Source organism: Lissotriton helveticus, chromosome 10 (assembly GCF_964261635.1).
Source record: "Lissotriton helveticus chromosome 10, aLisHel1.1, whole genome shotgun sequence".
NCBI classification, from domain to species: Eukaryota; Metazoa; Chordata; class Amphibia; order Caudata; family Salamandridae; genus Lissotriton; species Lissotriton helveticus.
The window spans coordinates 787742676-787765671 of NC_136071.1; positions in this window are offsets into that span (position 1 = coordinate 787742676).

A 22996-nucleotide genomic window follows, 5' to 3' on the forward strand; every position below is an offset into this window, starting at 1 on the left:
GATGATGATGACCTAGCTGAACAGCGCCGCATTTGGAACGAAGGCCGAGAGATATTGTAAGTATGAGATTTAGCTTTTTCGCTGTTTGGGGGTGTTGTCGGGTGGTTTTTTGCGGGTGGGTTGGCGGGTCTTGCCTGGGGCATTCCTGGGAAGGTCTAATACCGGATAGAAGTGTTTTGGACAAAATCCATAAGGAACAGCCTTTTTTTTGCCATTTCTTCAGACATCTTGCTCAATGTAGCATTTTGGGGGGCTTCCTGCTGTTCGTGGGTGGGTTGCGGCCGGGGTCTCTGTCGAAGCACTGCTGCGACAGTCTAATCTTGATTGCATTTGCTTTTCAGGAAATCCGTGGTGGAAAACAGGAGTTATGATGATTGATGATGATGACGACCTAGCTGCACAGCGCCGCGTTTGGACCGAAGGCCGAGAGACATTGTAAGTATGAGATTTAGCTTTTTCGCTGTTTGGGGGTGTTGTGTCGGGTGTTTTTTTGCGGGTGGGTTGGCGGGTCTTGCCTGGGGCATTCCTGGGAAGGTCTAATACCGGATACAAGTGTTTTGGACAAAATCCATAAGGAACAGCCTTTTTTTTGCCATTTCTTCAGACATCTTGCTCAATGTAGCGTTTTGGGGGGCTTCCTGCTGTTCGTGGGTGGGTTGCGGCCGGGGTCTCTGTCGAAGCACTGCTGCGACAGTCTAATCTTGATTGCATTTGCTTTTCAGGAAATCCGTGGTGGAAAACAGGAGTTATGATGATTGATGATGATGACGACCTAGCTGCACAGCGCCGCGTTTGGACCGAAGGCCGAGAGACATTGTAAGTATGAGATTTAGCTTTTTCGCTGTTTGGGGGTGTTGTGTCGGGTGTTTTTTTGCGGGTGGGTTGGCGGGTCTTGCCTGGGGCATTCCTGGGAAGGTCTAATACCGGCTAGAAGTTTGTTGGACAAAATCCATAAGGAAACACCAGTTTTGGCACTTTTTGTAAGTTAGGGTTCGTTAGGGTTAGCCCTAGCAGCAGGATTGCATGTGTTTAGGGGGGTTCTATTGTAACGCGGTTCTGTTGTTGTAGAGCACTGTTGGAGCGATGCTGGCTATGGATACTTTTGCTTGCTTGCAAGTGGTTTGAATACAATCCACGGTCTGTATTTGGGCCTACTGTTACTTTCAAAGTACGTTTTGTAACCATTTTTCTGCTAGGCATCGTTTTTGGAGATATGATTGGGGTTCTTCTACATTTTTGCGACTGGCTTTAGTAAGGGTCTTGGTGGGAGCATTGCTGGGAAGGTCAAATTTTGTTCTAAAACACAGTAGTACACCCACCTTGAGGGGAAAGATCCGCTATAATATTTTGGCCATACTTATTGATCCTTAAAAAGGTGACTCAGACAGAGCACGCAATTTCAAAAATATTGTACTGTCTATTAGGGAAATCAAAGTGTCACTTTTTGAACCACACAGCGTACATACCTTTTATTTATTTATCAGTGGTATTGTAATAGCACTTCCTGTTTTCCGTTCAATAATTACAGGCCGGGTTTCAGTCAACATCCGCCAGGCAGGCAGTGGACAGGGTGTCTCTTCTGTCAGTGGTCACCACATTGATGGACGAAGCGTCAGCTGGAATGGAGGAGTGCCGCCAATAAGAGGAATTGTTTGCTGCATGCAACTTACTTACCAATTTCAACAGGACAACTCCAACAACATACGCAATACAGATACAGTATCCATTGTTGTCTTTTATTCTATGAGTGTGACTGCATGTGCTTACCTTTAGTTTGTAACCAAAGATTGTCTGTAAACTCTGTATCTTCAATTATTGTTTGTCCATGCTCTGCTTTTTTTTTCTTCTCTCAACAAAACCTACCCAAAAAGAAACCCCCATTCCCATCCATTTTACAAACCCTAACCCTCTTCCCCCGGGCTGTGTTGTTTTGCTTGATGTCTGACTAAAATGACATCAATAATTCCACACACTTGCTGGGGAGGATAAGGTCATAGCAGCAACAGGCTGGTGAAGGAATACAAGGATATCTTCTAGACTTACTCAGCTTCAGTACTATATCTTCTAGTAGTAGTAGCCAATGTCAAATAAATTCAACGCAAGTACTAGTTATACTTGCAAGCAAATACTTTATCATTTGTTAGGCTACATTATGGCACTGTTCTAGTGTACTGTCACCTGCTATTTTCTCGATCGTACCGTAACCGTTGTAATGCTACAGTAAGGAGGACAAACAAGGTTTCGTTTTCTTTTTTTCCATAGGCATGCAACTGCCACTGTGTCACACCACTAGTACCACCGCAATGAGGAAATGTCACCCGCCCAGGATTGACAACGTTAATCCCCATTTCACCTGGAGCCAGCCCTGGGCCTAGCCCTAATTTCTAACACAAATTACAGGTAAGATAAGCGTTTGGTGGGAGGTAGTATAATGGAGTATTATTTCGGAGTAGACAAGAGATTGACGGTTGTACTACTAAAGTCCTACGACTGTTCAGGAAAACAAAGTTACTGTTACACCCCCGCCCCCCACCCACCAGACTGAAAAGCAGTAAAAAACAGGTATGGTCAGATAAAGTTGAAAAATATATTTATTTAGCCCTAACAAAATAATCTCCCTCACCCACCCTAACCCCAACGATTGTCTCTGAAACGTCCCAAAACGATCCCAACTCCCAAATCCCACCCCCCAAAAGTCTATAAAAAAAGGGCAAGGGACACTCCACTACTGGAGGGTGCTGGTGCTGGTGCATGATGCGGCATGGGCATCATACTCCTTGCGGAGGGTGGCAAGCTCGGAGCGGAGGCCCTTAACCAAGTTCTTATACCTCAGGACCTCCTGCTCCAGGTTGGACATGCGGACTCGTAGGCGGCGTTGGCGTTCCTTGCAGCTCCTGTGGGGGGCAGCTGGTATTTCGGTTGCTTGGCGGTGGCGGTCGTCTTTCTTAGCCCGGCTCGGTCCCGCTGGCTTAGTCACGGAGGAGGATGCAGTGGTCACAGTCGAGGATGTTGCCCCGCTCGACTGCGTGTCCTCCTCCTCCTCCAGGGCCACCAGCCGCCGATACTCGGCGACTGTGGCCTCCAGCCTCCGTTGCCGGGCCAATCTAGCCTGCTCCCTCCTTGTTGTTGATTTGGAAGGAGCAACTATATGAAGAAAGAAAGACATAGTCTGTAACCAATGCTCCTTATTAATAACACAAAGTGATTGAGCCGAAAGTTGGGTCACAGAGTACAAGTAGCAAATTGAAAGCACAGTACATAACTATTGAGGACAGTATCTATGTAACCTCCCACTTCTGCATCCTTGCTCTAACAGTAGTGGTAGTTTAATGAACTAATTCTACGACCACTATGGACTTCCATTACAGTCGACTATGACAGTACACCAGTCTTATTCTTCTTCTTCTCTCTTGTTTAGGGAAATGGGTACGTTATCTTATGCAAGCCGGCAGAATGACATGGACACAGCACAGTGAAGTTGCACCCGAGAAAAAAAGTTGCACACCATGATGAGTGAGACAGACTTGCGTTACTGTACCGGTCCAGTACATGCAGGTGGTGAAGCTATTACTTTTCTATTACGGGTGGCACTGAGAATACTCTGTTACAAGGGCTACTGCTTAATTAATTTACCTTTCACCCTACAGTGCAAATGAGTACTAGAAAAGGAAACTGAAGAAGCTAACTAATTTGATTATCTATCACTTCACATGGGACGTATTTAATGACAGATGAGATGACTTTAGGTGCTTTGCTTAATATTGAGTGAACAGTGATACACCCACACATGAATGACGTACTACAAGTAAACTAAAGTTATTAAGAGAGGTACGGAGTGTCCACCGTAATAACCAGATATATGCTGTGAATGCAAACGCAATACAAAGTACTGCTACTATTCATGGTAGTATTGGACACATTTACAATTTCTTTTCCTTGCCTTCCCTGCACTGGGACGGACGTGCGGGTGCGGTGGTACATGCTCTTCAAGGTAACACTTACTTCACCTGGCGACCATCTACTCTCTCTAGATACACATGTGCTATCTAAGAGTCAGAGAATACCATGCTCCAGGCATCCATTCAGTCAAAGTATACGCACACATACAGTTTCTGTTTCACCCACCCAGGCTGCTGTCCTTCCACCCATCCTTGCTTCATCATTGACCCAGCCATGCACCATACCATATTCTTTCCTTCCCAGCCACCTCTGGGTCCAAGCAAACACATATCGTTCTTCTTTGCCAGCCATCATACAAGTTCGCGTCCCACTTACTTACACCCTTCTTTCGCTTTTCGTTCATCCCATCCATCACGTTCGTCTAAGAACTTATTGGGATTCTTCTCACCAAAAACTTCACAGCTAAGTCGAAGTACATTTCGAGGAGGCTACTACCTGGTTGATTTGTAATTGTAATACACCCGTGCAGAAAGCACACTATGCAGTCTTCAATCTCAATAAGTAAGGAATATATAGCTTACCTGTTTCCGCCACCACCGTTTGATCCCCCACAGGAACGGCCGCCAGCTCTTCTACCGCCGCCTCCTCCCCAGAGGCCTCCGAGTCCTGGTCCAACACAGCCACCTCCGCGCTGGCCCCGTCACCAGATGTTACACCTACAAAGTACATTTAAGAATGTTAGAATACACCACTCACTACTATATAATATTTGGTCTAGGAGAAATGTTAAAAAAACAGAATACAATGTAATAATTTGTGACTGTCTACTCCATAGTAAAAATGTCCCATTTTCCAGGGAAGGCTGTTGTCTTGCTGCACTTTTATGCACAACTGATGAATGCTTGCTTTTGATTTTTAACACGCACCACTTTTTCTCCTAACAGACAGAAGCTTGACTCCTGAGTCCTAAGAACACGACCAGGATCAAGTTCAAACTAGGTGAGAGTTCGGCTCGACCACAAGAAATGTGTCCAATTAATCGTCAGCACTAACCACTTTTCCGTTTACAGTTAAATAGTTTTATGACAAAGTAGATTTTAATAAATGTGTTTACTTTTAATAAAGCTTTTAAACTTAAATAGACTCTGTGGTTTTTGTTCCTCTAGACTAGAGTGGATGAGCTAAAGGTTTTGGAATTTTTGCAAGCATGAGTGCCTCTGACACTTCTTGACTGTGCTGTGACTCCGTACTACTCTCTTGTCCTGCGTACGATAATCTAGAGATCATTGGGGATCTATAATCGGTGACTTCGGGAGCTGAATGACTCTGCCACACTATCTAGTCAGTAAGGAGACAGTGCATAGAGGTATTGCTGAATATAATGGGAGTCCAATGGAATTGCCAAATGTCCAATCTTAGTTAGCTACACAGACAGACTAATAAGAATAGTCTAGTAATACCACAGGGAGTCATATTCGAGGCAGGATAAGAATTTATAACCAGTCTACAAGAAGATCAAAGACGATTTAGAAAAAATCGAATGAGGAACGCTAGGAAAAAATAGGTACTGTTTATTAAAATGTAAACTTACTGGGGCCAGCAAAGGAGCCCTCGCCTGCCCGATCCTGGCCTGCATCCTCAGCACCCTCCTCCTGTGTCCTCTTGCCCTTGGGGGGAGCTGATGTACAACATGAAAGAAAGAAAAACCAGAAAACATGGATGAGATTTTTCAACCAAATCAAACATTTCAAAAGAACAATAACAACATATTTTGGAAAAATAGCAAATAGATAGACAACTATTCCACGGGATCTATCTCATGTGGTATACTACGTTATTCGTATTGCCTGATTTGCGGAACGTTGACTTAGAAAGTTCCTATGTAACTCAATAAACAGACTACTAAAGAGGTTTGCCTAGGCCTGGCACTGCAGGCAGCAGTGCGCAACACGTGACAGACAAAGTCCATCCTGCTTGCAGATCAGTGAATACTCAAACTATCAATCCACCCGCCACCACCGCCACTATTTCTTCTTATAGCCATGTGACTGTCTAAAGGAAGGACTGGACTTCAGTCTGTTGGGGCTGATTTAGAAGTCCCTTGCGGAAGTTGCGGCTGATTTTCCTCCATTGTTGCGTGCCTTTTCTGACGCAGCGGCAGAACAAAAGACTCGCCATGGTGTTGGTGCGGCGTATATATTAAAAAAAAAACCACATATGGGCATATGGGCGATGCATCACGTTGTAAAGCCCTGCGCCATCAGGGGGCGTTCCGGCGCAAGGGAGGGCGTACCTGCGCAGGAACGAATCCTAAAAGTGGCTGAGGGAAATCTACAAGATGTCAATCAGTCACTTTTAGGACAATGATGCATGACTCAAACCCTGCGCGCTTGAAGCCGACGTACGGCTTGATGCAGCATTGGGGAGATAGGGTACCCCAGAGCATTGCTGGAGCTGCGCCATCGTTGCCACGCAACTCCAGCAATGCGCTGCCTTTACGGCACAGATGCGTAAGGCTTCTGTGACGTTTTGGGCCAATGGGTGGTGGTGGCATGGCACACAATTACTGCCGCATCCCTGCTACTTTGCAGGGATGCGCCGGTAATTGAAAATATGACCCTTACTGTCTAGCATTACGCAGTTCTTTTCTTTACAGTACACTCATACATAATTTCTCAGGCCAATGAAATGCTTCTGAACACAACATACAAAACAAAGAAGCATAGTAGCAAGCAAGGCTACTGAGAAGGAGAGCAGTGCACCTGAAATGCATAGAAGATTTTGAAATATAATTTACCTCAATGTAATCGGCAGCATTATTGCTCTTGGTAAAGAACAAAGATTTGCAAATAACAGAGCAGGATAAAACAGAGTAGTAAATGTACTACTACTACTACTCACCAAGCCCGGGGACCTCTACGCCGAGCGCGTCCAGCAAGTCCCGCTCCCGGTCCATGACATCGGTCCAGCGGTGGGTGGCCTGGTTATATGTGCGCCGGACCCCAGAGATCTTGTACATGGCCCGGCACACCTTCTCCCACCGCTTGCGACGCTCCCGGATGCCATAGCCGGTCGCGATCTTGCCGCCTCCCAGGATCGTCTTGGGGAGGCGGCGCTGGACGTGGAAGATCAGTGCCGCCACTTCCTCCGCGCTGAAGATCTCCCTCGGGACCACTTGCTCCCCCCTTAAACGCCCGCACGGGAGCCGGGCACGGGGTGCGGGACCCTTCCCCTTCTCAGGGTGCTTCCCGGCTCCCTTTACCATGGTCTGGGCAGAAATAAACTTAAATGATAAAGAAGAAATAGAATAGTGAAGAAGAAAAGAAAAGAGTTTAAAAAAGTAGTTTAAAAGTAACTAAAAGCTGCAGAAAACACAAAAATATAGAGCTAGAAAAATAGAGGGTTAGATAATAAGTAAAATTAGATCAAAAAAACTTCAAACAAGCAAAGGATGGCAGAGATTGAGAGAGGATAGAGAAAGCATGCCCAGAACCATAGCAATGAATGAGAAACAAGATGGCCGCGCCCGTTCACGACCGCGTGGGTAAGTTCGCGCGAGATTTTCCTTGCGAGTACGCGCGAAATTGTACTAGCGAGCAGCACACTTTGCGAGATTACACATAGCGGGCGGAAACGGAATTACGTCACGCCAACAAGATGGCCGCGCCCGTGTACGACCGATAGGGTAACTTGGCAAACGTATAGCTAGAAGCGCCTCGCGAACACGCGCAAGATCACGCGAACATACACGTCGCAACAAAAACAATTTTGTATTCGCACGTATTCGCGGCTTCCGAAATCGATCTCGCACGGATTCGCGCCCCAAAAAACGCGCGAAATTGCAGAAAAAACGATTTTAGCTAAACTGAAAGCAATGAGCAGGTGCAAAAGTTCAAACTTAACATTAGTAACATTCAAGGTAGTGCTTCCTGATGGGCCCCTCCAGAGTTTGCAACTATTCTATGACCCTGCTATGACCCAAACAGCAGGCTCATAGAATAGCACCATAAAGGTCCTGTGAAAAAAAAATTTCACTGCAACAAAAAGCAAATTACAGATAAGGAAGGAAGCAGGTGCCAGCCAGACTGGAACTTTCAAAATTACTGACACATTAATGAAACACAAATTAATTGATGGCAGTTGAAGAAGGGCAGGTGTGCTTGCTTTTTTCAACCACCATAATCTACAGTGATAAATAAACCTAATAGGTGCCAGTGAGGATGTACTAGAGGGTGGCATGGGTGTCCCAGAGGGTGGCAGTGGTGAAACAGAGGGTGCTGTGAACCTGTGATGATAAACCAGACGTAGAAACAACATAGTCGCGGCCGTTGCAAGCCGAAAAGTAAGTTCGCAATTGCAAACTTGTCCCAAAATCGGCGCGAACACGCGCCAACACAAAAAACGGAAAAATACGCTAGAGTTCGCGGATCTTCGCGGATTGCGAATCCGTAAATACGCAAGTTCGCGGATTGCCAATCCGCAAAATCCGCCCATGCTTAGTATCAGAGACCCAGTCGTTTACAGGTACTCGCGATGCAGGTGCATTATACAATAGTTGAATCCATTAAAGGTAAAAAGGAGGCAAGCCTATTCTAAGGAGGACAGTAAACAGCAGTGAGTTGAATGCCTTTTCTGCGTCGCGAAGCACAGCAACGGCCTGAAAATCCGCCTAAAATAATGCAATGTGGCAAAGATAGTGCGCAGATTATGCGTTGTTGAACGGGCGGGAACAAAGCCTGACTAGTCCGGAAGGACCAAGTTGGGAATGAGGGGCTGGACCCTGCTGGCTATCATTTTAGCCAATATTTTGGCATCAATGCTAATAATAGTGAGAGGCCGGTAAGAGTCACACCTAATGGCAGCCTTATCTGGTTTCAGGAGCATAACAATAAGTGCCTCTTTCAACTTGGGGGTGAGTGTTCCCTTGTGATAAGCCTCCGCAAAGACATCTAAGAGCCTGGGTGCAAAGTAGTCGGTATAGGCCTTATAGAACTCACTGGGGAGGCTATACAGGCCCGCTCCTTACATGTGAGGAGGGACATTGTAGCCAATTTGACATCATCAACATCAAAGGGCTGCGTAACATATTCACAGTTGCCATCTGACAGCCAGCCCAGTGTGATATCATTTAGATAGGCATTTATGTCCGTTGCCAACACCTGCGCTCGATCCCCGTACAATTCAGAGCTGAAGTCCAGCACCACCCTGCTAATTTCAGGACTATTAAAGTGTGCTACTCCCTCACCATCTAACATCTCAGTGATATAGTCCTGGCTGCTGGGTGCAGCAAGCTTCTGAGCTAGGGAACGTCTGGGCCTTCCCCTCTCCCCATGGTAGCGAGCGGTGCTATGCCGAGACCTGTGTGCCATTTCTTGGTCAATAGTTTCATTATGCTCTGACACCAGATCCCGTATCGCGGACAATTTTTCTGGGGCAGGGTTATGAACATATTTGTGCTCAAGTGTAGTGATATCCACAGCTAGCTTGTTGATTCTGCTTCGCAAGTCCTTCACAAGCCCAGCCTGCGCTCCTATACAAATCCCCGAATGGTGACTTTAAATGCTTCCCAGAGGGCCCCAGTGCTGTCCACGGTTCCCTCATTTTCCTTAAAAAAATTAAAAATCGCTGCACCCACTGTGCATTGGAACACCAGGTCAGTCAACGAGGACTGTTGTAAACGCCACATGAAAGAGGGCCGCTCACATCCAGTAACCTGCATCACCAGCACTACAGGGGAATGATCAGACAGTGTTTTGGTCAAGTGGCTAACGTCAATGACCCACTTGCATGCTATCATCTATAGAAGAGCCAGTAGTCCAAGCGGAACCATGTGCCATGCACAGTGGAAATAAAGGTACTTTCTCACTCCCCAGGATGTCGCATGCTCCAAATACCATGAAGGGCATCCGCATCCAACAGACCCAACAAAGCATCAGTCGCCTGTTTGTGTCGCGCAGCCCCGCTTCCCAGTCTGTCTGAGTGCACATCTAGGCAGGTATTAAATTCCCCCCCATAATATTTCAGCTGGAGGAAACAGAGAGATACAGTGTCATACATCCACAAAAAAGGAGTAGTCATCAATGTTCGGGCCATACACATTTACCAAAAGGGCCCCACACCGCCAAGTTTGCCATGGACTATAGCCAACCTGCCCTTTTTGTCTGTCTCTGTATTAAGCACAGTAAATGTGACCTCTCTTTTAACAAGAATCATCAACCCCCTTGAGTAGGAGGAATAAGAGGCCACCCTAACCCCAGCCCAACGTGTGCCAATATTTTTCTTGGTGTGCTGCGTGAGATGTGTTTCTTGCAAAAAGGCCACCTGGACATCTAACCTGTCCAAATGCGCCAAAACAGAATTGATTTTCTTAGGACTATTTAAGCCACGGATGTTCCAGTTAAGATACTTTATGTTACCACCGATGTATATCCATGGGCAAAATGAGAAACAATGCAAGGCCCAATGCTAATGACAAGCCGCAGGGATAGATCAAAAGTGCTATTGAAAAGTGCTACCCTACCCACTTCAGCGTACCCAAAGTGCTAAAGTCATCCCTTCCCTGAGTAAACATCCCCAAACATAAACTACAAACAATTTGCAGCATATGGGGGACTCCCATGAGGGGAGCGTCAGAGTGCTACTAGCCTCCTTCAATACAGGTGGTAGCAGAACAGGTCTAGTATTTATGCTAGAGTATTCTAAGCACAATGATAAGCACCGTGTACCAATGAGACAAATGTGCAAGACATATCCCGTCACCACGGGTCAACTGCAGCAATAATGCAACATTCAACGAGTGCTGGTGAGAGTGTCCCAGTAACAATAGCAGGCAGTCACTTATTTCATTACCCCCTTGCCCCCTACTGTTCCTCTTCTCCAAACTCAGCCAGTGCCTCTCATTGTCTCTTTTTCATTTTCTTTGTGTGTTCCAATGTAGCTTTAGGGGAAGTAAAACCCTTGCAGTCTCCCTCCTGCCCAATTCGCAGGCAGGCAGTGTACTGCAAGGTGTAAGGGACGCCCTCAGTTTGAAAACATTTCTTGACTGTGCCAAATTCCCATTGCGCTGCTTGCACTGCAGCTATAAAGTCAGGGAAGAAGGACAACAAGTTCCACTGGTGGTCATTGGCGTCCTTTACACGTGCCAGGCGCAGGATAGTATTGCGGTCCCTATAAATTAAGAGCCAAGCAATATTAGGGTGGGGTGGAGCGCCCTGGACTGGTCTCACTGCAAGAAAACGATGGGCTTGCTCAACAACAATCATGTTTGACAGATTCTCCTGGCCAAATATGTCCCTAAGTAGGGACTCGATGAAGGTCTCCATCCTTCCAGTGTTGGTCGACTCTAGGAGGCCCATGATTGTAATGTTATTACGGTGAGACTTGGTCTCTAATTCTTTGCCTTTATCAGTGGCAGGACTTTTTCCATATTGAGTGTTTTGCTAGAGACCTTGCCGAGGCCGTCCTCAGTGGCAGAGACCCGCTGCTCGACCGTCCCCATCCTCGTGTTGTGTTTCTCCAGCTTAGTGGACATGTGGTCTAGTCTATGATTCAGAGCGGCCATTGTCCCTTCTATAGATTGGAGACTCCACTGCATGGCCAAGAGTGTTGTCTCCAGCGTGGATTTACCATACCCCGGGCATCCATCTCAGAATCTGAGGCAGCTCTTTGCTGGGCCTTGCTAGATTTATGAGCCTCAAATGTGAAGCAAAGCTGAGACTTGTCCTGTTTTCCCCATTTTGAGAAGTGAGCAAGGTAAGAGTCCAACAACTGTCTGTTTAGAACACAGCTTTCCAAACTTTTCATGTTGGTGACTTTTTGGAGATGCATCATTTTGTGACACAGTAAGGCAATGTAGCGAGCGAGCCCAAACCACCTAAAGAGGGGGGGGGGGGTGGGCATTCTCCCCCTGGAAGAACATTTTGATATAAAAGTGGGCAAATAGTCTCCCTCTGTCTGTCTCCCTCCGTCTGTCTCCATTCCTCTGTTAACCTCCTCCCTCTGTCTGTCTCCCTCTGTCTGTCTCCCTCTGTCTGTCGCCCTCCCTCTGTCTGTCGCCCTCCCTCTGTCTGTCGCCCTCCCTCTGTCTGTCACCCTCTGTCTGTCGCCATCTGTCTCCGTCTCTCTGTCTCCGTCCCTCTATCTCCGTCCCTCTGTCTCCCTCCCTCTGTCTCCCTCCCTCTCTGTCTCCCTCCCTCTCTGTCTCCCTCTCTCTCCCTCTGTCTCCCTCCCTCTGTCACCCTCCTCCCTCTGTCTCCCTCTGTCTGTCACCCTCTGCCTCCCTCTCTGTCTCCCTCCCTCTGTCTCCCTCCCTCTGTCTCCCTCCCTCTGTCTCCCTCTCTCTTTCTCCCTCTCTCTTTCTCCCTCTCTCTGTCTCCCTCCTTCTGTCTGTCTCTGTTTCCCTCCCTCTGTCTCCCTCCCTCTGTCACCCTCCTCCCTCTCTCTGTCTCCCTCTCTCTCCCTCTGTCTCCCTCCCTCTGTCACCCTCCACCCTCTGTCTCCCTCCCTCTTTCGCCCCTCCTCATCTGTCTCCCTCTGTCTGTCACCCTCTGCCTCCCTCCCTCTGCTTCTCTCCCTCTGCCTCCCTCTGTCTTCCTCTGTCTCCCTCCCTCTGTCTCCCTCCCTCTGCCTCCCTCCCTCTGCCTCCCTCCCTCTGTCTTCCTCCCGCTGTCTTCCTCCCTCCGTCTCCCTCCCTCCGTCTCCCTATGTCTGTCACCCTCTGTCACCTCACCCCAGCTTCCCAGGCACACACATAGCTGTACCCGAGCACTTCACAGGTTTTTAAAAGACCATAGAGCAGAGTGTCTAGGAATGACTCTGTATTAGCAGCAGTTATGTGCTAAGTGCCCACGACACACCCACCATTTGCAGATGACACAGTACTGTGTTGGGACACACAGTTTGGAAAGCTCTGGTTTAGAGGGTAGCAGGGACAATAAACACCTCAGACCGTGGCCGCCTGTGAATGGACCCCAATAATAAGCAATATCCCAGACAGAGGGCTTGCACTTACTGTGCCTACACAACTAGTGTAATCCGGAGGGGGGTACTAGGGAACCGTAGGATTATGGTAGAGGCCTACCTAACCTGCAGGCCCCAAGGCAGCAGGCGCCTGTCAAGCCTCTGCCTCACACCTACAACTTTCTCATGTGCAGGCAGGGGTTGTATGCTCCGTTGTTCAAAGTCTCAGCAGTTGCGCGCCAGCCAGGGCTCGCAGGCCACAGCCCCACACTGAAGCCCGCACCCGGTGCATCAGCTGCAGGCCCAGGCGAGGCAGCACCCCCACTCACCGCAACCAGCAAGGCAACACAATCCTGCCTCTATGGTAAGCGATGCCCTACGCAGGCTCGGGCAGTATCTCCAGACTTCCGATCCGCTCCACAGCTCCATCAGCGGTCACCGTGCGTCTCAGGCTCGCGGCGCGGCAACATTGCAACACAGCTCCGCACCGCAATATGACGGCCGCCATCTTGCACGCTTTGCCAGCCGATCTTTCCATGCGGATTTCAGCCGGTTTCCTGTAGGGCCTGCAGACCGCGACAACACAGCCCACTTCGGGAGCACCTCGCTTTACAGACCCGTAGATGTAGTGATGCAACGATTTTAAGCAGATATTGGGCGGATTAGGGATCAGCAAAACAAAGCTGCACTAAGGCGCAGCCATCTTATTGTGCACCCTCTAGCGCCCCCGGTTTTATCTATCCTTAAGGCAGCCCTCTGTTGGGCTACACAACGATATGTATAGCGCATACTGTTCTTGTTTATCGTGTCTTACAAGGACATCATACTGGTTCATTCAGTCCTCCAAGAATGATTTGTATTCCCTCATTGATCAAAATATTAATCATGAGGTATGAGCATGCCAACTCCCTTATTGCTATTATTCAACATCTTTGTTTTCCTTAATTACAGACTGAAATGGATTGATGAGAGTAAAGTAAGTGTCTTCAGACCTAATATCCAATCAGACTCCTGGAATGAAGGAACATTTCATCTGTTCAGAAAATATACTGAATCAGTGCTTCCTAAACAGAGGTTCGCAACTCACTGATGGGTCGCCAACCACTTTTTTAGTAGGTCATGGAAGTCCAAACAATAAATAATGACTCCATTGTGACTATCATGCTGGGGTACAGGCAGGGCCGGACTGGCTACCGGGCATTTTGGTGTGCTGCCGAGCTAGGGGCTAATTTCGTTGATGGGACCTGCGTGTTCTGAACAAAATTCGTTTTGCTTTTTTTATTTCAAAGGACACGCAGATCCCTATCAACGAAATCAGCCCCCACAGCAGAGAAATTTGCCCCTAGCTTTGCAGTACACAAAAACGCCTGGTAGCCAGTCCGGCCCTGGGTACAGGGAGTGTGGAAGTAAAGGCTGTAGGATTTATTTTAACTGTTGGGACAGAAAAGTCCTCCTTATGGTGAAAGACGTTTGCCCCTGCCCTGAGTGCCCAACTGTACTTTTGCGTCGATCCCTAATGTGGATTTTTGCTCTCATTGGCAAACATGGATCATGTGTGTGCCCCATGACAGGCCTATCTCATGGAGAGGTGCTCAAAGCGCAACCCTCATAGTGGTGGAAGGCTACTGCCTTCACCAAAGACTTAAGTAGCACAAGCTTGGATGTAGCAGCTTACGGTGTATTGATCAGTAGGAGTGAACAGTCCCTTTTTACCCTGTGTCACTGGAGCGAGGCTTTCAAGCGTACTCACCTTTTTAAAAGTTCAGCTACTGTGTGCCTAACTCCCCATTTGGCTACATCAGGTAGATGTACAGTGTTGTGCAGCGCAGGAATAGGGAATCTGTGCTGGAGGAATGTGTGCTTGGGATTGGTACAGTACAAGGATAGAGCAGTGCTGTGTATCACATGCATGGTTAGTGCATGTACTCAGTGAATGTATGCCTGTAAGGAATACATTACATGAGAGATCTAGTGCTGTGCATTGTGTGCGGTATGAAAGTATGTGCTGCATGAAAGTGTGCTTACGAGAAGTTCAATGCATGAAGAGTGAAGTGGTGTGTGATGCACACATGGTGAGTGTGTGTGCTGGCAGTGTGCAAATAGCACACCACAGTACAATACAGAGAAGCTACAGAACTGAACAGTGTGCACTGATTGAAAGTGTGCTGGGTGTATATGTGTCTGTTATGATACAAAACACTGAGGTTAAGCCCAGACCTGATTCATGAAGACATTAGGAGTAGAGGCATTCTCCTAGACAGATGTGTATTTCAGCATTCCTGTGAGATAGGTGGGAAACACTGCAGGGAGAGAAACTCCTACTTTACACATCAAAAGGGTGCTCTTTGGTTCAGTGATCACTAAGAAGGGGCCTGGACACCTCTCACGAAGGAGATGAAGCTGATAAGGAAATCATGAAGATTAGGAATGGGAGCCTGGGGTTAACCTTTTGATGCACATTTCACTTTTGGAGACATCCTGGTGTGAACTTCAGTCACACCTGTGGCCTGTTATTTGGGACTATCAGCTTCGGAGTCAGTTTGTTGACAGACAGTCTTTCAAGAAGTAAGGAGAGATAGAAAAGTGTACTCTTAATTCCAAAATCAGCAGAACCCAAACATAAAAGTTCAAAGACTCTGCCCTAAATCCAATTTGGTGTTTGGAAATTGATTATAAGAAAGGGAGGTTGAGACACCAACATTTGTCATCTGCCAAGCAGCTACATAGTGTCTCTGCTGATTGTGAGAACATCATTCAGGGAAACCAAGACCACTTGCCCTGGAGCGCCAGCATCTGTTTGCTTACCAAGACCAGTGTGCTCTGTGAGGAAGAGAGCGTTGGAAGAAGCAAGGTACAAAGAGAAGCCCTACTGAGAGAACTTCCTTTGGCCATGTGAGAGGATACAGCTGTGAACTGATTAGGTTATTGCCAATGTTCAGGATTGAGTTGATGACCCCCTTATGCCAGAAGGCCACTGTGAATTGAGCCATGCATTGAGTGCTGTGTGGGAAGCGCCAAGCCTGTACTAACTCAGTTGCAGTGACCCAGTATCCCGGAGGGGGCCACCATTGAGGAAATTGTGACATCAGTGCACCAGGACAGCAAACGCCTTAGTGGCAACCAGTTATGACAGAAGGGGCCACCGTGATGTGGGTGATTGCACCGGAGGAATCTGCATTTTGTCCGGGTGTACCGCTGCAACACGTATGCCAGGAGGAACTGCTGGTACTAAGTTGCTAATTAGCGTGGGTCGTGGCACGAGACAAGATTGAAGCTCCTACCTGCGGATGAAGCCCCACACATCAAGATCCTCCCCTGATCGACCCCTGAGGACCTTAGAGGATTCTGAGGAGTACATCACACCCTTGCTGTGCTCCTGCCGCGAGCTGGAGAACCAACCTCCTGCATGTGAAAAAGACTGATTTACTGCAATTACTTAGGCTGGTAGCATCTTTGATCACTGAGAGAGCCGCAAGCACTGAATGGGAAAGAGCCAGCTTCTGCGGTGTGTGCCCTGACTGGCCCCGTTTCGCTGGACAAGATCAGAACTTGTGAGGACCACAGTCAGGGCACCTGCTGACACGCTGATGCTTCATTGCTGCAGGAGCGGGTAAAAATTGAATCAAACCTTTGGGCCCAGGGAACCTATTGCTGAATGTGCTGCTGTGCCATTGAAACTTTGGAGTAATTTCTAAGAATCAAATGATAACTCTTAAATACAGCCTACTAGTGAGCATTCCCTGACTGTGGCCACCAGTGAATGAGGAACAATCTCAATCATATTAAAAGAAAGAGGGTGGGACAGGGATTTGCCAAACGAACACTAGAGTCTCAAGCTCAATGGGACTGTGTTGCTGCTTATGAATTTTGTTATTTCTTTGCATGTGTAGAGTTAGAAATAAAAGACCTCTTTTTTATATCAAAGCAAGTATTTGACTGGGCATTTATTTATTGACATTATTGCATAAACTTTGAGTTATTAATTGTTTTCACTAATCTGTATCTACAATTTCTTCTAGAGGGAGCCTTTGACATCTCACCCACAGCTACCACTGAGAGTCAAGTGAAGAAGGGGTACTTGAGTCAATTGCTCAGGATCCATAGTAGGTCGTGCACCAGGATATCAGGAGAAAAAAGGCCTCAAACACCACTGTCTGGCCTAGTAGCCCCTGCGTGCCCCACGGCCCTCTAAACAGATTTCTGACAGTAACAAACAACAAAGTGCAAATATCTGTAAATTAATTGTACACATTCAGCAGTTAGGAAAGCAAAAATGTGTCATTCTGTAGTACGATGAAAACAAATATTTTAATTGGATCAAAACAAATCAAGACACTTGGCAATGCGCAAATGGATGATAAATATTCAATGAAACTCGTTTTCCATTATATAATTTGTGTGCAATATAATTTTATCAGTAACACTGTATCTATGTGCAAAGGTAATGTCGATTTCAATGGAAAATGGGCTTTCTGCAACGAACAGTGCTCTGCCACGCGATGCTTTAGTTACATTAAAAAATCACCCGCCTCATGTCTATTAAAAAATCACCCGCCTCATGTCTATTAAGGCTAAGTGGCTTGCAAAAGTTTTTTGTTCCTAAAGTGGTTCTAAAAAGTTTGAGAAGCACTGTCCAAAATCATTTATTGACTAAATGCCTTAATTGTTCCCCACCGATTTGAACAAGTTACTTACCCTCAGTTATGATGCATCTGCAAGAGACATATGTAGTTATAGATTCCTTACCTTAGAATTACCCCCAGGCATCACACTGGATCCGGAGAAATGTTTTCGTAGCAGTACCCCTATGCGTCGGTCGGTGGTGTTGGTCGACTCCGCATCCGTCGTCAGCATCGTGGTCACTGGGATGACATTGGGTTGTCTACTTAGATGCTGCCCATGCGCGCTGACTTCAGTCCTGACACGACTTTCCACACCAGAAGCACAGAGCCATGCCAGACACTGACCACTGATGCACATAACTAGGGCCCTGTAAGGAAGTCCCTATCATTAGAAGTCAGTTCGCAGAGTGGGGAGAATGGGTGGGGTGGTAAGGAATCTATAACTACATATGTCTCTTACAGATACATCATTACCAAAGGTAACTAACTTGATCATCTGAAGGAGACCGTAGTTATAGATTCCTTACCTTAGAATAGATACCCCAGCAATGCCAACCCCGGTGGTGGGTCTGCGAACTAAGTTCACACCAGGAAGTCCTGGAGAACAGAACGGTCGAAAAACCCATCTCTCCGGACTTGGCTGTCCCAGCAGTAATGTTTTGTGAACGTGTGCAGGGATGCCATCTTGGCTGTCTGGCAAATGTCAAGCAGTGGAACTTCACGTCCCAATGCAGTAGTGGCTGCCATCACCTGGTAGAGTGGGCGTGCAGTCCAACTGGAGGTTCCTTTTTTGCCAAAGAATATCAGAGCTTGATGCTAAAGACAAGCCATCGAGAGATTTGTGCACTGCCCGACCTTTCTTGGCACCCACATAGAGTTGATCATCTACCCGGAAGTCTTTAGTGTGGTCAAGGTAGAAGGATAGAGTACATCCTCTTTGGAAGGGGGCGGAAGCAGGAAGAAGGTAGGCAATCGAATGGAAAAGAGGTAACCACTTTGGGCAGAAACGAGGGCCTAGTACAAAGGACAACTTTGTCCGGATGGACAGCAAGAAAGGGAGGTTTGGAGGACAGAGCCTGAAGCTCACTCACCCTGCGAGCAGAGGTGATGGCAAGCAGGAAAGCAGTCTTTAACGTAAGAAGACATGGAGGATATTTATGTAGTGGCTCAAATGGAACACACAAGATAAGTAAGGACAAGATTTAAGTTCCATTGGGGAGAAGGAGGAAAGAGATGAGTAATGCCCTTCAGAAATCTGTTTACAATAGGGGACTTGAAAAGAGAAGGCTGATCAGGAAGGCTAAGAAAGGCTGAAATGGCTGAAAGATAGCCTTTAAGGGTGCCCAGGGCAGAGCTCTGCTTGGCCAAACAGGGAATGAAGAGGATATCCTCTGAAAGAGGGGCGGAAAGAGGATCCTCAGCCTTTGCTGTGCACCATGCCACAAATTTGTTGCATCTGAAGGGCTCGACAAATCATATAAATTGCACTAGACTTACAGGTCTAGTAACGTGAAACATCTACTCGACCTAATTGAAATGCACTTGACCTCTAACTCTGAAAGCTGAGCAAAAGTGACAAGTTAACAAGATTTAAAAGCATTTTTATTTCTCATTCACTTTGTGAGCAATAAAGATGCCTTTAAATCTTGCTATCTTGTCACATTTGCTCTGCTTTCAGAGGCAGAGGTCAAGTGTCAGTTTGTCTTCCTACTCGCCAGTAAGGGCGAGTAGAACCTAAAAAAAGCTCGTCCTTATTGAATCTAATTTGCAAATGCAAGCAGGCGAGTGGATTTTTCGAGACCTGATGTAAAGGCATATACCGTTTTAGTGGAGGGATGCCTGGCTGCCAAGATGACATTACAGACTTCAGGAGGAAGGTTTAAAGATGTCACTGTCACTGCAAAATCTCCATGCTAGAAGGTGGAGACTGGACAGGTTCGAGTGGAGAAGCGTCCCCGCTGCAGTGACAGAAGATCCTCCTAAAGAGGCAGTCTGATCGGAGGATCGATGGCCATCGTCAAGAGCTCAGGTACCAGACTCTTCGCGCCCAATCCGGAGCCACAAGAAGTACTTGGGCCCAGTCACACTTGATATTCTCCAGCACTCTGGGTAGAAGTGATACAGGTGGAAAGGTGTACAGGAGGACTCAATTACACTCCAATTCGCAGAACTGCTGACATTGCGTGTTCTCTTCGGTGGTGAATCGATCTAACCAAGGCTCTTCCCACTGCTGACTGAGACCTTGCACCACCTCTGAGTAAAGACGCCATTCGTGATCCATCATACTCGCCAGGTGTTGAACCATGTCTAAAGGCGAAGAGCCTTTTGACATAAGGTCCACAACCCCACCCCACCCTGTTTGTTTCAGTACCACATGGCGGTCGTGTTGTCCATGAACACCTGCACTACTCTTCCTTTGAAAGTAGGAAGGAATGCCTTCTGTGCAAGACGGATCGCCCGAAGCTCCAGAAGATTAATGTGGAGCCCGGACTCTGCCGGAGACCAGAGACCTTTGATCCTCACCTCTCCCATGTGGGTGTTCCATCCCAGAAGTGACGCATCCCTCACCACTGTGAACTCTGGTCGTGAAAGGGAGAGGGATCTGCAGCTGGCCCAATTTTTGTTTGTGAGCCACCACTGCAACTGACTCTCAGTCCCCTCCAAGGTCTGGATGACATCAGAAAGATTGCCCTGATGCTGCTCCCACTGGCCCCACTGCAGAGCATGCATATTTATTTATTTATTTTGAAAGTTTGATATAGCGCAAACTTGACCACCGAGGGTATCAGTGCGCTTTACACATTATGCATCACCAGGTGCGCGGTGCTTCAGTTTCAATGCTCCAACTAGTGGCATGATCTACCAGCAGGATGCAGGATGCCATGAGGCCTAGCAGCCTCAGAGTCATTCTCACCAAAATCCGGGATAGAGCTGAAACCTGGGTATCATAGCCCGAATATCCTGGACTCCCTGCTCGGGAGGATAAGCCCGAAACTGTGCTATATCCAAAACTGCTCAGATGAAAAGGAGCTTCTGAGAGGGAATCAGGTGAGTCTTCAGCACGTTGATAGTGAACCCTGGCGAATGCAGTAGGTCTGCCGTAGCCTGGAGGTGAGAGACGACAGCCTGGGGCGAGACCTTCTTCAACAGCCAGTCGTCGAGATAGGGGATGACTGAAACCCCTGATATGTGCAGATGAACTGCAACCACCGCCATCACTTTCGTGAACACCGAGGGGTGCTGGTATGGCCAAAGGGGAGCATGGTAAACTGAAAATGCTTGTGGCCCACTGTGAACCATATGGAACGCCGGTGGGAAGCAAGACAGGGATGTGAAAATAAGCGTCCTGCAAGTCCAACGCTACCATCCAGTCTCCAGGGTCGAGGGCAGACAGGATCTGGGCCACGGTCAACATTTTGAACTTCTTCCTCCGGAGGAAGCGGTTGACGTCCCTGAGATCTAAGGTAGGATGCAGGCCTTTGTCCTTCTTGGGTACCAGGAAGTAGTGGGAGTAACAGCCACAACCTACTTCTGGCACAGGGACTCGTTCGATAGCTCCCTTGGCTAAGAAAACCATAACTTCCTTGCGGAGAAGGGTCAAGTGATCCTCTGACATGTGATGGAGTGTTGGTAGCTTGGAGGGAGGGATAGTCTCTAAGAGAAAGGAGTAGCTTCTTTGTACTATCTGCAAAACCCACCTGTCTGACGTGATGTTGTGCCAGTGGGGGAGGTGATGGTGGATTCTGTAGCCCACTGGCAACTGATGGCCCTGAAAATTCAGACTAGGAAGGTTTGGAGGCATAAGAGGGGCATTGGTGGACCAGCCCGCCCACTGGCCCCCAGACTCGCGACTCTTGGTCCCACATCCCTGGCCACTCATAGGCTGGATAGCTTGAGTGTCCCTGTGGCTTTGGGTGGAATGTGTGGGGCATCCTTTCTGTAGCCATGTAAAGGCAGACTGCATGGGGCAAGAAGTTGCTGCGAGGCCCAAGGTTCTGGCCGTGGCCCTAGATTCCTTGAAGAGATCGAATGCGTTGTCTGAATTGTCACCAAACAAGCGACCGCCATCGAAGGGCATGTTCCAAAGTCTGTATTGGACATCCCCAGAGAAGCCAGACATTCTCAGCCAGGTGTGGTGCCTCAGGGCTACCGGCATGGAAACCGTCCTAGCCAGCGATATCCAGCCCACACTGAATGGTGAACTTAGCTGCATCTTGGAGCTCAGCAACAGCATGGGTGAGCACGGCCCGGGCCTCCTCCGTGCACTGTGCCAGCACTTGCGTGACCCTAACCCACACTCTGTGTGTATAACGTCCAAAGAGACATGCTGTGTTCACCGACCGCTGTACGAAGCTGGCGGAAGAAAACATATTCTTCCCAAGATTGTCTAGCTATTTGGATTCCCTATCTGGGGGAGCAGTAGGGAAAGTGCCTTTTGAGGCTAAGGCTTGGACCACCAAGCTCTCAGGGGCAGGGTGTTGGGAGAGGAAAAGTGGGTTGCCCGGGGCCAGGTGGTGGCATAGGACAATCATACTGTAAACAGAGCCCCTGTGCTGGGTTTGGACCAAGTGCCCAGAGGAATGTCAGTGAGAGCCTCATTAAAAGGCAGCAGGGGCTTTGAAGAGGATGCTGCTGGCTAAAGCCCCTCAGTCAGGATGTTAGTCCTCACAGCCACCGTAGGTAGCTCGAGGCCCAAGGCTTCAGCCACCCTACACAACACCAGAGCATAGGAAGCTCCCTCCTCCGTAGCCAGGAGGCGTGATGAACAGTTTCTCATTGGAAAAATGTATTGTGCAATAATAATTATTAAAAGTAATGCATAGATTTCATTGAAATTAATGTAGTTACATTTTAATAAAAGTTATTGTTACATTCATTTTGGTATTAAAAATAGGGTATTGAACTGTTTTATAATTAAATATTCAATATGTACTACTTTTACATTGGTTTAATACTAAATTATGTTTATTTAGTATTTTATTTATTTTAAATAATTTCATTTAACTCAACATTATTTTCTATGGTGTTTTATTTTAATACCTTTTCTCCATTATTTCCTATGCAAGTGTGTTGGCCATGTGTTGTATTGAACTTCTGTGTCTCTTAGTAGTAACTTACACTCTTGTGAATAAGCAAAAAATAGTAACCTTACTAAAGAGTGTAAATTACTCGAACGTGTAAGTTACCTCTGTGAATCAGGGTGTCTGGTGGAGTTCTGCAGGAGGGTTACATGAGAAATAGGTGCCCTTTCTACACTGCGGCTCCCATTCCGTTTTTATGGGCAGGTGGATGGTGCAGGCACCTAGCCACAATGTAGGGATTGGTGAGTAGTACAGAACCAATACACAGCCTATCGCTCTGACCTGAGTTACGCCTTTCAGTTTCCTGTGGTCAAAGTCGACATGTAAGTAGTTTACTGGGCTTTATATGCAAAGGCACAGTAGGGAGTCCATCTACAATTAAGAAAGCCTGTGGCTTAAGGGCTACTAGTACTATTATTTTCAAATGCTGCATAC